We start from the raw sequence: 14,685 nt of genomic DNA on the forward strand, positions 1-14,685 counted from the left end.
TTTGAACGAATACATCATCCAGAAACATCCAGAGCTTGTTAATTGTAAAGGAGTTGTGTTCCATCACGACAACACGAGACCACACACAAGTTTGACCACCCATCAAAAATTATTGGAGCTTGGATGGGATGTGTTGCCACACCCACCATACTCGCCTAATCCTGCGCCATCAAACTTCCACTTGTTTCGCTCTCTTCAAAACTCCTTGCATGGTATAACGTTCAATTCAGATGAGGCTGTAAATCAGTACCTTGTTCAGTTTTTCGCAAATAAAGACAGGTCCTTCTATGAAGGAGGAATTATGAAGCTCACTGAAAGATGGCAAAAGGTTATCGAACAAAGTGGGCAATATATCATTGATCTTTGTTCTTTATATAAGTAAATGACCTTTGAAAAACACAGACAAAATACATCATGACTTTTTCAACAACCCAATAGCTGCATCTCGCTGTGCTCTATTTTTACGTTGCCTGCTGTGTGTCTGTGTTGTTCTCTTCTGTGTATCTGTCTCAAAGCTCCCTCTGCCTGTCTTTTACATGGATATATGTGACTGCATTTAGGGCCTACCGGAATCATCCAGGAAAACTCCTCCTTTCAGGAACCTTAACTTAATCATGTGTTTTGTTTTGTTTTTGCCATATAAGTTAATATTCAGAGGTCCTGGGGATTAGGATGTACACATATATTTGGGGGGGGCCACCATTGAGCTCATTAGAGGTGGTGGTGATGTAATAATGATCGTAAGTGCTTAAAAATGGTAGTACATGCCAAGAACTGTGCTAAGTGCAGTATGTGCATTATCTCAGTTAGTCCTCCTACCAATTCTGTAAGCTAGGTGCCATCATTACCACCATTGTACCAATGAAAACTCTCAGGCTTGGAGAGGTAAGTACTTGCCAGGGTCACCTTGCAGCTACTAACTGGTACAGCCAGGATTTGAACCCAAGCATTTGGGCTTTGGGAGCTCCTTCTGTTAAATGCTATGAGTCAGTAAGCTGGATTTCTGGATGGACTGCTGTCAGCAGCTGGCTTTCAGACCGTGAGCTATGCATGGTCCTTTCTAGCTCTAAGAGTCTAGGGTCCTATGAGTTTTTGTTAGGAAAAAAAAAAAAACCTTCAAACTTGGATTATTAAGAGTGTAACAAATTTTAATCTGCTGGATAATGAAGCGAATGTGCTTGCACTGCTTATAGATGAAGCTGATGTGCGTTTGCTCTTGTGCATGTTCACATTGCTGATGGTGGAGGTGTCCTGGAAGGGAACGTTGCTTCTGGACTCACAGGCCAACCCTATACCATCTGAGTGAATTGAGGTAATTACTCAGATTCTTTAGACCCTGCCTGCCAGATAATTGAGGCAAATGGGGTTATTAATTTGAAGTAGCTAGGTAATTGGGTCTCCCTCTCTTTGATAATGTAAACATGGTCATGTTGTGTAATTGTATAATTGGCTGAAAGGGCTCCCTGGTCTTTCTCTTGAAGCATCTGCTACTGTCTGTGGCCTGGCCATTGGTTATAGTGTGTTAGATTATTAGAGACAAACGCTGGGGACTTAGCTTGTGTTTTCTAGTGAACAATACATATATGTGTATATATTTATGTATGTGTGTGTACATGTGTATATGTGTTTTTTAAATTAGAAGTGGGACTATAGGGAGGATTTAAAAGTTGAATTATTGCTGATAATTCATGTAAAAGTTTTTAAAGAAATATATTCCTCAAAGGTAAACCACCTTTGTGTCTATTTGAGGAGATTGGCATCCCTTTATAAGAGTTTTATTATTATTATTAATGAGTGCTACCATAATGTCTGTATTTGAATTGCTTAGGAAACTCATTATAGCAGAGCTTATTCCTTGTCAAAGGTTGTCAAAGGAAAATTAGGCTCAGTGCATTAGCTTCTACCTAAAGCCCATCTTTTGGGGTCCATGTTGTGGTTTTGCTTTTGGGTCACATAGCGTTTACTTCGTCCTTCCTATTTCTAGCCCTGTATTGCCACTGCAGATGGGCTGCCTCAAGGGCCTTTCCATCTCACTTGCCAAAATGACTGCGTTTTGGAAACCGAGACTTCCCCATTTTACATTGGGTGCAAGCCTGCTTTATCTGTTGCTTTGTTGAAGAAGTTGTTCTCGAATGGGGGCTGCTTTATGAAGGGTAAGAAATTCCAGGGTGAGTGGGTTGGGGGGAGTGGACCATATCACAGCTGTGGTGACCACGTGTCTCAGATGTTCTGAAACCATCTGGTTCTAAACTATTCTTTCTGGTTTTAGACCTTACGTTCTGAATTTTGGCTCAGAAAATGAGGCTCAAGTAATGTCTGCTCACATGTCTCTCAAATTAATTATTTGTGTAACAGGCCCCTGATATGATATTTCTATCCTGGCCAAAAAAGAGAAAGTATGCGAGAAAATTTAGGTTAAAAAAATATGCTTCTCACCCAACCTCTGGTTGAAATGTGAGGTTTTGGTTTTGGCCAGTGGGGTCGGCTGTTGACATCAAGAGAAAAAAAAATCACATTTAGTTTTCTTAGCTTTTCATTTTAGTCTGCAAATGTTAAATAGCTAAAAGTTATAAAAGCCAAAAGAAAAAGGTAAACCTCTTCCAAAACCTATTGTATATAAATCTAAGAGTTTACTATTTCCTGGTATTTAAACAAGTAATAGCCAACATTTCTAGAATAACATCATTTTTCATCTTTTTTCTATAGCGTGATGATATTCACTAGGTTATCAAAGATGTATGTGATAGCTAGCTATTCAGGCAAGTGAATTCTGAACATGGACTAGAATTTTTAAGAACAATTTGAAGAAAATGTTGAGTGTAGATTTGACTTCAATTTTTAATTTCCAGTCTTTTGACATATAAGAAAATGGAAAATAGTCTTTCACTAGGGCAAAGGAGTCTTTATATAAGAATTCTGACGTTTGAAATACTTTGCGGACATTACGTAGGCTTTCTGGTTGGTTAAGACTAATTTCATCTAGCAGAAACCAAGTAGTACTGATTTGTAACATTAGAGAATTTGTGAAGCTGGATATTATGTTTTCAATTTACTTTTCAGATTTTTGTACTTCTAATCTGGTATAAAAAAAGATGAACAAACTTGCTATGTATGTCTGTAAAATAAGAGTAACTATGACCTGAGAGACTTTCCAAAGGGCACTGAAGTTTGTGGAAAGTAGCCATGGTTTTGAGAAATTTTTTTGGCTTCTTTGTGCTTTTTGTTTGTTTTGTATGCGTCTGAGTTTTTACTTACTGGAATTTGACATCTAAATAAGAGGCTGTTACTATGATATGTAAATAGAATGTATGGGTCGAAATACTTGTCATTAGGGATGTTGAAAGGACAATTTACGATTTACAAAGACGGAAAAGCTCAATAAAGATCCATATTGAAGAGCTAGTGAAATAGGAAGGCTGTAAATAGATGGACTTCTTGCGGATAAACAGAATTAATGACAAATGAAAGGAAAAATTCACTTCGCTGGGAGGGAAAAATGTTTTCCAAATGTCAGCAAAGACAGTACTTTTCCTCTTCCCTCTACACTAGCCTTGGCTAAGAACTGTACTACCTGAGGAGCACCTTGAACATGACCTAGCTTTATTGATACAGCAGGACACATGCTATATTGACTTAATTCCATTCCTGTCCCCACTAGACTAGGTAAGCCCCATTGTTCAGAGACCTTGTCTGGTTTCTTTTTATCTCCCTGGCACCTAGTACAGGCCAGGTACCTGATAGGTGCTTAGTAAATGTCTATTGAATTAAGTCTTAATGGTAAAAGATATTATTCTTTCTGTATGAAGTATTTAGATATTCATCTTATTCCCCACCCCACTATGAGATTAGGGCATGAGTTTAATTTTTATTTCAGGCAGCATTTACCAATTTTCCATCAGAGGGATTGAAACAAAAACTTAAGATTTTATTATTTAAAATTTACAGAACTAAATAAATGGTGGTTTTTGTGTTTTTTTTTAAAGTAAGTTTTTAGTTCTTGTACTTCTGAAGTTTGAGCTTAAAACCACTGTGAGACTTTTGGGATACCTTGTGTATTATAAAAGAAGGAATAATGACAAGTGGCATTTTTTGAGCACTTACTACATCTTAGGCATGTATCCCTTTTGGTTTCTATAAAGAGCTTATCAGGTAAATACTGTTACTGTCTCTTTTTCTACTTGGGGAAACAAAGCCATGAGAGATTAAGTAATTTACACAGCATCACCTGGCAAGTGGCCAGGCCAGGATTTGAACCCAGAAGGTCCCACTCTATATACTGCATGTTTAACTACTAAGTACACTCTTGGGAGGGACCTGCCTGTGTGCAGTGTTTATTGAAGGGAATGTATTTACCCAGCAGGCCCATCTCTTGGTGGAGACATTGCATGAACCTGTGTGGAAGCAGTAAGTCAGCTACATGACTAGAGGCCATAAAACAAATGTGGTGAACTGTAAAAAATTAAAGAGCCAGTTTTCCTGTCAATTACCAGAAAGTTTCACATCTACTTGTTGAAATTCTTATAAAACTGGCATCTGTCATCTTTAAAACTTTTTATTGATGCATAGTACACAGAGTGTTCTTGCTTTTACAATATAAGTGGTTCTTGAAACAGTTGACACCTCTAAGACATCTCTGTGTCAGCCAGACATAACTCCAGGCCAGCAGTTATCAGAGTGCAGCCTGAGCACCCCTGAGAGTTCCTAAGGGCAAACTGTTTCAAAATGATACTGAGATCTTTATTCGCCTTCTTCACTCTTATTCTCTCACAAGCACACAGTGGAGCTTTCCAGAGGCTATACAACATATGATGACATCGTGGCTAATTAATGTGTGCTTGGATATTCTTGTTTATAAAACATCTAAGCTTTAAATTTTCTAATACAATAAATATCAATAAATATAAACAAAGCTCTCAAGGAGTCCTCAAGAATTTTGAAGAGTGAAAAGTGGTTCTGAGACCTTTATTTCTGTTAGGTCAATGGAGGGTGTTTATCATTTTTTAAATAAGAAATGTATTCCAAATATATCTGAGTTTGCAATCCCCTTCCAATGTGTAAGTATTTGGGTAAGATGAACTTTGCTTTAGAAAGAGAAACCATTGTCCTCTCTGAGCTCCCTGGCGCCTTTTAGGATATTCTCAAAGCCCTGAGCAAGTTGTTTCCTAAAAAGAAGGGTATCTTTCTGCCGTGGGTCTCCAAAGATTGGGTCCTCATTCTAACCTGCAGAGCATTATTTTGGAAAGAACGGCCCTAGTTACTGTAATTGTTAATGAGCAGCCTGCTGAGTGCCAGAATCCATTTTTCTATGTGATCAAAACCAAGCTGCATTCATCCTTCCTGACATTTCATCCAACTCCCCTTCGAGATTTCAAGAATTAGTTGTTCCTAGATGAAGTGCCCTTAATCAGTTCATCTTACATTACAATGTAAAGTTTCTCTGGTGTTCAGCAGAGAACTTGATTTTCATTTGATATCTGCGATCACAGCATAGTTAAGTGTATTCCTAGAAAATTTCATGAAGAGGAATGATAATGCGGAGATGGGATGGAGGTAGTGGGGGGATGCTGAGCTAATTGATTAGTTTAGAATATTCTAATTTCCATGAGGAATGGAGGAGCCCAATTTGTATTTCTCCTCCTTGGCATGGTATTCTCACAGATTGTCTGATGTTTCATTATCATCTTGACAGAACAGCTGATGGAGAATTTTGTTGAATAGGATATCCATTGTGTTGTTGCCATGTGCATTTATTACTTCATGATTTGATTATTTTGACTCTATTAGTTGATTATCTGAGAGCTGGAACAGTGAGCTCAGAAGGGAGTGTATCTCTCTTGGTCCTGAATTTCCAGGGCCACTGAATATAGTGGACACCTCCTGCCGCAATGCTAACTAACATATTGGGCTTGAAAGATCCATAACTGATTGGTGTTGAGTCCTTGCCTGATAAACTTTTGGGCAGAATGCTCCCTTATTCAGAATTTTCCTAATCCTTACATATGGCCAGCTTCATTGTTTGCTGGCTGTCAGCACTGGTTGTTTGCCTGGTTCCAAGGTTAATTTGCACACTCGTCATTCTGAGGTTTTATTTTCTTGTTTATGGAGTCTCTTCCCAGTGGATTTGAAAACTACCGGCTACTACTAGTGTGAGGATTTTCACATACACACACAAAGCTCAGGTGAATACATTGGGTTCATTGGACACAGCCCCTGAAAATAACATCATTCCTCCAAGTGATAGTTAAAGAAAATCACCACAGAGCAAGTTTTCCCACAGACACCTCCTAAATACACTGGGATGGTTCCATGAGGCTGTTTCTGCCACTGTTGGATAATCCCAGCAGTGTCCAGCTACCGTGAGCGAGGAGGCATTGATGGCCTGGAGGTCTCCATCACAGATGCCCAGACAAAGCCTGGTGCTGGAGTGGGAGGCATTGCTGGCTGCGTCTTTATTTGTCAGCCTGTCTTTCCTTATCTTTGGAGGACCCAGGGATCTTAATGGGAAGCAGCGTGGCATAGGGGAAGAGATAGTTTGGCTGTCTTGTCCTTCCCAGTAACTGGCTCTGTTTTTGCTCTAAACTTTTGTTTTAATCATTTATTTGTTTGCTAAGTGTTTATTGAATTCTGATTATTAAGTAGGCAAAAAGGAGGCTAGTTGTGTGGAGAACAGGACAAAGTCCCTACCTCCCTGGGAGAGACACTAGAAAACTGTTATATTAACATGAGAGTACTAGGTGGTACCTTGAGATAGAGGGTACCACCTTGGGGGTAGGCTGAAGAAGTCGTTTCTAGAAAGAGTTCTGAAGGATGAGTAGGGATTCTCTAAGCAAACGGGGATGAGGGGGAGAGGAGAAAGGAAAGGTTGGGATCTTGTGTATCTACATCCATTCCCCCATTCCTGCCACCATGCAGTCATTACTAAGTAATTGAGAGCTATTTCCTGGTGAGCCACCCTGCCCCATGGCCTAATACTCTTATCAGAACATGGCTGTCAATAGCTTCTCACATTTTGATTGAGCAAAAGAAGTAAACGGACCTGGTTGTTAAAATGCAGGTATGTGATTTAGTAGACCAGGGCTATAGCCTGGAAATCTGCATTTTTAGGCAAACATGCTCTTCCACACCCCCAGGTGATCCTGATGCAGGTATACTCAGAAACCGTGTTGAGAAACAGTTTTCTGACGGTTCATCTCCCTTGATTTACATGGGAGCACATTCCTGAAAAATTCAGTGTATATTAAACAAAAATAAAATTATTTTTGTTTATATGTAAAGCAAAGTGAAATTCTAGGCTCGGATGGGCAGGCTTTTTATCTACAAAGAATGTCCAGTGGGATTTTCAAAAATTGTGTAGGAATCAGCCCAATTCTTTGTGGGGCTGCCCTGTGCCTTGTAGGTGTGACGTTTGCCTGGCCTTCATCTGCAGTAGTGACCTCCCCATATTAATTGTGGTAATTAACAGTGTGGTACCCCCTCCTCATATTTTCACCATTCCCTGTGAGAACCACTGGGCCAAATGGCAGGAAAGGTGTGCGCCTTGTGGTTCAGCCAGATGGCCCTGCTGTTGGAGTAGGCAGTGCAGACAGGGCAGCCTGAATGTAGGCATGGTGCCTGGAAACAAAGGGAGGCTGCCTACCGCTGAAAGGGTGGCCGTGGGGAGGAAGGATCCTTAGAAAGGAGAGTTCAAGAGAGAGACTTGACAGGATGCAGTGACCAGTGTGATGTAGAGAAGAGGGAGAGGGGGAGGGAGGTGTCTGTCGTTTTCTGGGGTTCGGGTTTGTGCTGTTCTCAGTTGTGATGCTGTGAACCATGTGGAAATGCAGGAGGCCGGGCAAATGTTGGAAAGATGGCAGGGTTTTGTTCTGAACATCTTGAGTTTCATTGCCTGTGGAATTTGCAGATGGAGATTTTTCTGAACCAACTGCTGATGTGGGTCTGGAGCTGAGGATATGGAGGCTTAGGAGTGTGGGGCACATGGAATCATCAGGAAGGAAGTGGTGGTTGGAGCCATGGAGTGGATGCAAGGTGGTTCGGGTTTGTAATGCCTCCTATGCCAGTGAGGAGAGGAAGTCGCGCGGCCATGGGCGGCCATGGCCCTGCACTGGGATTCTCTCCAGCAGTGCTCAAATAGTGTGGGTCCAGGAGGGAGAAGCCTCAGTTTCTCTTTTGTAGAATGAGGACCCCTTTCAACTCTCAAGTCCCAAAGCATGTTTTTGAATCACCAAGAAAAATGGTGTGAACACAAGGAATCTACCATCTAAGTTTGAATAGAATGAAGGAAAAAAGTAAGATATCTCAGTAGTTTCAGAGGAAGGAAGGTCTGGATATATAGTTCATCCTCTTATGGGGCTGTCGATCCTGCTCAGAAAAACGCTTTGTCCCTGGACCTCAGCACATGTGCCCAGCCAGCTCATCAGGAGTGCTCTAGAGGCCCAGCACAACCAACCTATCACCATAGTTGAAAACCAAGTTCTAAGCATGTATTTATCATAGGGGTCATTTTACTATAGAGGGAGTGTAGTATGTAAAGATATTAGCCCATTCCTTTCCAAATATAGCATGTAACCTGGAAGTCTTAATGTAATGGAAGTTTTGACCACATACAATTTTAAAACTTTTATGTAGTGGAAAGATAAACAAAATTGCAATATGTGTAACAGATCAAGGACTAAAACTAATCTTATAGAAAATCTTACTGCAAATTAGTAAGAAAAAGATGAGCCAGTTTATGGAAAAATGGGCGGGAGGAATCTTAACTGGAGATTAAGAAATGTATGATTATTTACATGTTATATATAAAAAAGATTCTTCCCCTCATTATTAATTATAGAAATTCAGAATAAATCATTAGGATCATTTTTCACCAACTGGATTAGTAATGTGGGGAAATAGGCATGGTTTTACTCCAAAGATTGGACTGTGAGTTAGTAGGACCAGTATGCAGGGCAAGTTGGCAATTTCTGTCACATCTTGAGCCTGTAATGATATATGAACATGGCTTTTTAGAAAAGCATTAAAAATGATTATCATTGGGGGAGCAGAGGTGAATGAGGACACCTTGTAACAGAGGAGTCTTATACGAGGGGACACTCACATGGGGTGTTGATTATACTTTGTAGAGGTCTTGCACGACACTCTGTTTATCGCCTGGCTTTGACTTTTGTCCGCTGCCTACCCCCTCTGCACTGTGGACAGGGAGTCCTCAGTAACATGTTCTTTGCATCTGCATTACATTGGCCCATGCTTTATGCAGGTCCTTGAATACCACTATTGAAATTAAAAATTGAAAATTGGATTTGCTTTTAAACAATTGCTTTATTTTTGTGTGTCATACACTGAAAATAAGCAAGCCTGGTTTCTGATAGTTATTAAGAATCACTGTGTGGCTATCCCTATTTTCCTGGCTCTCCTATTACAGACTCCCATGGCAGTAAACATGTTGCACTCATTCATGCTGTATTTTTTTTTTGCATTCATTTATGCTTTTTTTTTTCAACCACGATTACCAAATTCATTGAAGAAATAAACATTTCCATTTTAAAGAAAGGCTTTGTTGTGATGAGCCTTCCGAGGAAAATACTGATCCAAGCATTTGACTCTTGATGGAACTTAAACCAAATGCGGAGGCCGGGAAGGAACACCATGGAGGCACATGGGTGGCAGAAGAAGCGAGGCGACAGTGCGCATTAGTCCTTAGGAATCATTTTGTTCTGGTCCTGTGGCACTCATTACAGTTCTGTGGTATAGTGGAAAGAGCACTGGACTGGGACCCAGGGGTGTTTTATAGTTCTGATTCTGCTTCCAGTTATATGTCATATAGCCAGTTGTTTAAGCCCTGCAGACATGATTTTATGCTCTGTAACATGAGGGGACTGGCTTAGGTAATTAGGAACACTTCATAATGTAGAGGTTAAAGACATAGGCCCTGAATCCCTGGGTTTGAATCTTGGGTTCACTACTTACTGGCTGTGCAACTTTGGGAAATTTACTCAACCCCTCTGGTCCAGAGTTTCCTTACCTTTAAAGTGGAGATAAAAATATATAGCTCAGGGATGGTTTGATAATTAAATGAGTATGTGTGTAAAGCACGTAAGACCATGTCTGGTATGTGTTAATATATATTTAATGGAAGCTAGCTATCACTGTTATTGCTGTGAACAGTATTTTTGTAATACTTCTATATCATCATCGTGATCATTGTCATCATCATCATCACCACCACCTTTAAGGGCTCTTTCAGCTGTAAAATCCTTTGAAGCCACGGTTCTCAGAAAGGCAGATTAAAAAGCAGTGTTTAAGTTCTCAAACACTAAGTGGAAAATAATATGATAGTTGAGGAAGAACAGGAACAAAGTTGTTGGATAACAGTTGACTTGTCTCCAGCCTGATTGCACTTGGATTTCTCCCCGCACAGCTGTCCCTAAATCCCAGGGATATTTTCTAGTCCTCATCTTACTGAACGGTTTGGCAGTACTGACCAACCTTATTGTCATAGTTGAGACTGTAATTGGTCAATAATTTTAAAAAGTTGGTTTAAACAGGGACTATATATATATACCTTAGATATTTTATTTTAGCATAAAACACAAAAATGTACATTCATGTGCACATCTTGAAATATAGGGATGTGGTCTTTGGTAATGATTCTGCTGATTAAAGATCTGCGTTATTTTTTTGTGTAAACCCATAGTACACGATCTAAACTTTTCAATTTAAAAATTTTTTAAGGTGGAAGGAGACCTTCAATGCTCACAAAGCAACCTGGGTATAACACTGTATATTTAAAAATTACCTTGTCTTTTATTTGGTCACCCTCATCCACCTTGACAGCCTTTTCTTGAGGCAGCTCTCTCTTATGGAATCCTTGGTTTCTTAGGAACAATTCTCATTCACTACGTACATTTTAGTTTGTGTAATATTTGATTAAATGTCCTCATTATATCCAGTACAACTGGCATAAACAAGTTTGGGGCTACACCCAGCCAGCTTTGGGTAGACCCATGACCCAGCTGGTAAAGTAGAAGACTGTGAGAGCATCAGAGAACACCCTGGTCGCCCTGATTACCCAGCACGCAGGGCCATTGCCATGTGCCCTAGAAGGCAGGGCCTTGGCGAATCTGGCGGTCACCTACGAAAACCGTCTCGTGCCCCCTCTTCCCTTGGCTTCTCTCTCACAGTCTCCTGGTTTCCTCCCTGCCTTTCTGGCTGCTCCTCTGCCCACTTTGCAGATCTGTCCATCTCTGCTTAGCCACTAAATATCACGAGTTCAGCAATGCTCAATTGTAGGCTTGCTCTTCTCTCTGCACGTTCTCTCATCATGAAAGCTATGCAAGCCCATGGCCTTGATGAATATTTATGCTCAGGTAGATGATTCTCAGGCTTGCATCGCCAACCCAGAGTTTTTCTGAGCTACAGACATTATATCCAACAGCCTACTTAATGTTTTCTCTCAGATGTCACATAAGCCCCCTGCAGTCCCCATCACCAAAACCAAGCCGTGAGTGTCACCACCATTCATTCTGGTCCCTTGCAGACTTGAGACCTAGAAGCTGTTTCTTCCATCTTTCTGTCATCTCTCAGCCATTTCTTTGGTTTTGTTTTCTTATGGGGAAAAAGAAAGAAGAAAGAGGCTTTAAAATAGGATCTCCTAAGAAGGTATTATAATAGAAGGCAAAGTAATACCTCCGCTGATTGATGTGGAAGAGATATTAGGTCAGTTTGTTTGTTTAGCATTTGCTATTGTTATAATCCTATTGTTAAGAGTACCTGGTCTGCCTCAGGAGCAGTTAGAGACGGGTCGGGATGCCTACCTGGTGCTGTTCAAGGAAACACATTGCCTGCGGAAGTCACCTGCGGCAGCACAGATGTGGCAGATGTTAGCCGAACAGGCTGCTGGTGGAGTTCAGGTCCTGCGGCATCCTGGTGCAGTGAGAGCTCTGGGAGGGGTGTCCTGAGCCTGGGGGAGTAGAGGCCTCAGGCCCCCAACCCTCCCCTCTCTAAGGCTCCCCACACCGTGCCTGGGTGTGGCCACACACTCTCTGTTCAGCCTCCCCTTTCTTTGCAGTAGCTGAGGACAAACTTTTAGGGCTTATTGTTTTCATTTTAAATGTTATGCTCCCAGGTGGAGCTGCAGACAGGGCAGGCCTGAGGTGGGAGGAGAATTTAAGCTATGAGTCCTTGTTGGTAGCAGTTAGTAGAGGAATTTAGGAAATGTGGGTGACGAAGGAAAGTAAAGAGGCTGAAATTATCCCTGAGTTTATGCTTCTCTCATAGAAATATTTTCTCTTTGCACATTTAACTTGATAAATTTGGGATGGATTCAAGACCTGCATAGAAAGTGTCAGGGTAGAGGTGACATATTCCGGTCGCATCTCCTGGCTAATGCCTTCCTCGTGACCATGCCCTCATCATCTGCCTTTTCCTGGTGTGCTGTGTGGGAAAGGCTCTAAATGTGTTCCCACGTGGTTCCACCCTTTTTCTCAATCATTTCCTTTATTCTCTTGTTCCTTTTGGAATACGGTCTCTGGGCCTCCCCGGGGCCTTCTGCTGTCTTTCTCCTCATGGTACCGTTTTCCAGAACTGGCTCTTCAGGCTTCTCCAGGCCCGTTGCAGACATGCCCTCAACCTCTCCCTCCTCATACCCCATTCTCTGAGCATTAGACAAGGTCTGTAGGATAGTCTGCTGCAAATCACGGAGGTAGTAACCCATCAACATGCCTTTTGCCTCATTTGTTTTTCTGAGACCTGATGTTCTAGACCTGGGGTCGGCAAACTGCGGCTCGCGAGCCACATGCAGCTCTTTGGGTACATACACATGGCCCTGAAGTAAAAGTGAAAATGAACATAAAGGCCGGCCGAGTGGCGTGATGGTTAAGAACTGGCTTGGGATGCCAGAGGGCCCCGGTTCAGATCCCACATGTGAGGGCCAGTGACGCTGCCCTCGACAGCTGAGGTGCTGAGCAACAGCTCAACCTGGAGCTGGGGTGCCATGAGTCGCCGGCGACGGCGTGGGCTGCAGCCCCTGTGGCAGTGGGGTGCCATGGGCTACCGTGTGTAGCCAGCGGCCAGTGGCCGCGGTGAGCGGCTGTCCAGAAGCCGGCGACTGATCTGCCTCGCCTGGGAGGAGCGCAATGATGGTGCCAAATTGGGCCAGTGAAGCGATGTCCTCCACAACTAGACTGAGGAACAAAAGGACAGCAACTTCTCTGTTCCCCTCCCCCCAATTCCCCAGCATTGTTCCCATCCCCCCAATTCCCCAATAAAAATCTTTAAAAAAAAAAAAAAAAGAAAATGAACATAAGACTATCATAGTTTCATTTATAAAATTTTTAAAGGATATTATTCACATAATGGTGATTTCATTTGTTTTATGGCTCTCGAATAATTTTTCAATTGTTGTGAGGGACAGGATTGGCTCTTCCATCTCAAAAGTTTGCCAACCCCTGTTCTAGACACATTTTTGGTTTACATTCAGAAATGAATAGAAGCTACATCTGCATTTAAAATAGATGTCAACTATAATTTTAAAAAATAGTCACAGGGATGTAAAGCACAGCATAGGGAATATAGTCAATGGTATTGGAATAACTATGTACAGTGTCAGAGGGGTGATAGACTTATTGGGGGTATCACTTTGTCAGGGACATGAATGTGTAATCACTATGTTGTTTTGTACACCTGAAACTAATAAAAAAAAAAGAAAACAGTGATGAAAAACGAGGACCTACAACCAAGATTATTTAAAAAAGAAAAAAAGGGAGAAGGTTGCAGGAGAAAATACGCTGGCCTGTGGCTTAGGCTGAGAAATGAGAATCTCAAGTGAAGACTAAAGAACATTGATGCAAAGCTTGAGTGGTTTCAGACATAAGGATCAGCTTATGGACACGAAGCTATGCCGTGCTTGGTAGGTAACACGTTAGGAGGTGATTAGGGTTGTCAATAATAACATTGACAATTATAATATTAGCAGCTCGCAAACATAGAAGAGTATGGGTTCCGGGCCCAATTCTAGTGCTTTATATGCATTATCCCACTGAAGCCTTAGGCCAGCCCAGTGAAGTAGACATTACTTTTATCCAACATAGACAAAATGGAGGCCCATAGGGGCTCGTAACTCACCCAAAGTTATACAGCTAAGTAAGGGGTGGCACTGAGATTTGAGTCCAGGTAGTCTTGCTCCAGACCAGAACCTTGGCCAGGACACCCCTTATCTCTGTCTTAGCCAGACTCACTACATCACCAGCTTTCTACACCATAGTTCCATTCCAGATTTCTGTTCTCTATTTGCCTAATAGGATCTGCATCAGTTAAATTAAGACAAACTGCACTGCAGTTATAAGAAAGCAATAATAAACTCACTTCCTACTGATGTGTGGGAATTTGGAGTATCACGAAACCCTCATCCCACCCCCAAAGGGACCAGGCAAGGAAGCACAGGAAGGGAGACAGCTCTGTTAAGTCGAAACATTAACTTACAAATGCTCGGATGCATTTATAAGTGCATAAGGGAGAATTTGTTTTTCTGGAATGTAACATAAATCATCCAGAAAATCAGTACAAGCACTTCCAGGGACTCGACAAAACAGACTGGAAGGTCCACTGTTGACATTTCTTTTTTTTTTTTTAATTTATTTATTTATTGTTAGTTTCAGGTGTACAGAACAATGCAATAGTTACCCTTTTCAC

The 14,685-nt window shown here is 41.5% G+C and overlaps 1 protein-coding gene across 1 annotated transcript in view; it reads left to right on the top strand.

Annotated features, from left to right (window-relative positions):
* The window catches only part of RFTN1 (raftlin, lipid raft linker 1), a 198,128-nt gene that overhangs the window by 57,804 nt on the left and 125,639 nt on the right, over window positions 1–14,685 (top strand). The gene's annotated exons all lie outside the window — the stretch shown is intronic.

Source organism: Hipposideros armiger, unplaced genomic scaffold, assembly GCF_001890085.2.
Source record: "Hipposideros armiger isolate ML-2016 unplaced genomic scaffold, ASM189008v1 scaffold_486, whole genome shotgun sequence".
NCBI classification, from domain to species: Eukaryota; Metazoa; Chordata; class Mammalia; order Chiroptera; family Hipposideridae; genus Hipposideros; species Hipposideros armiger.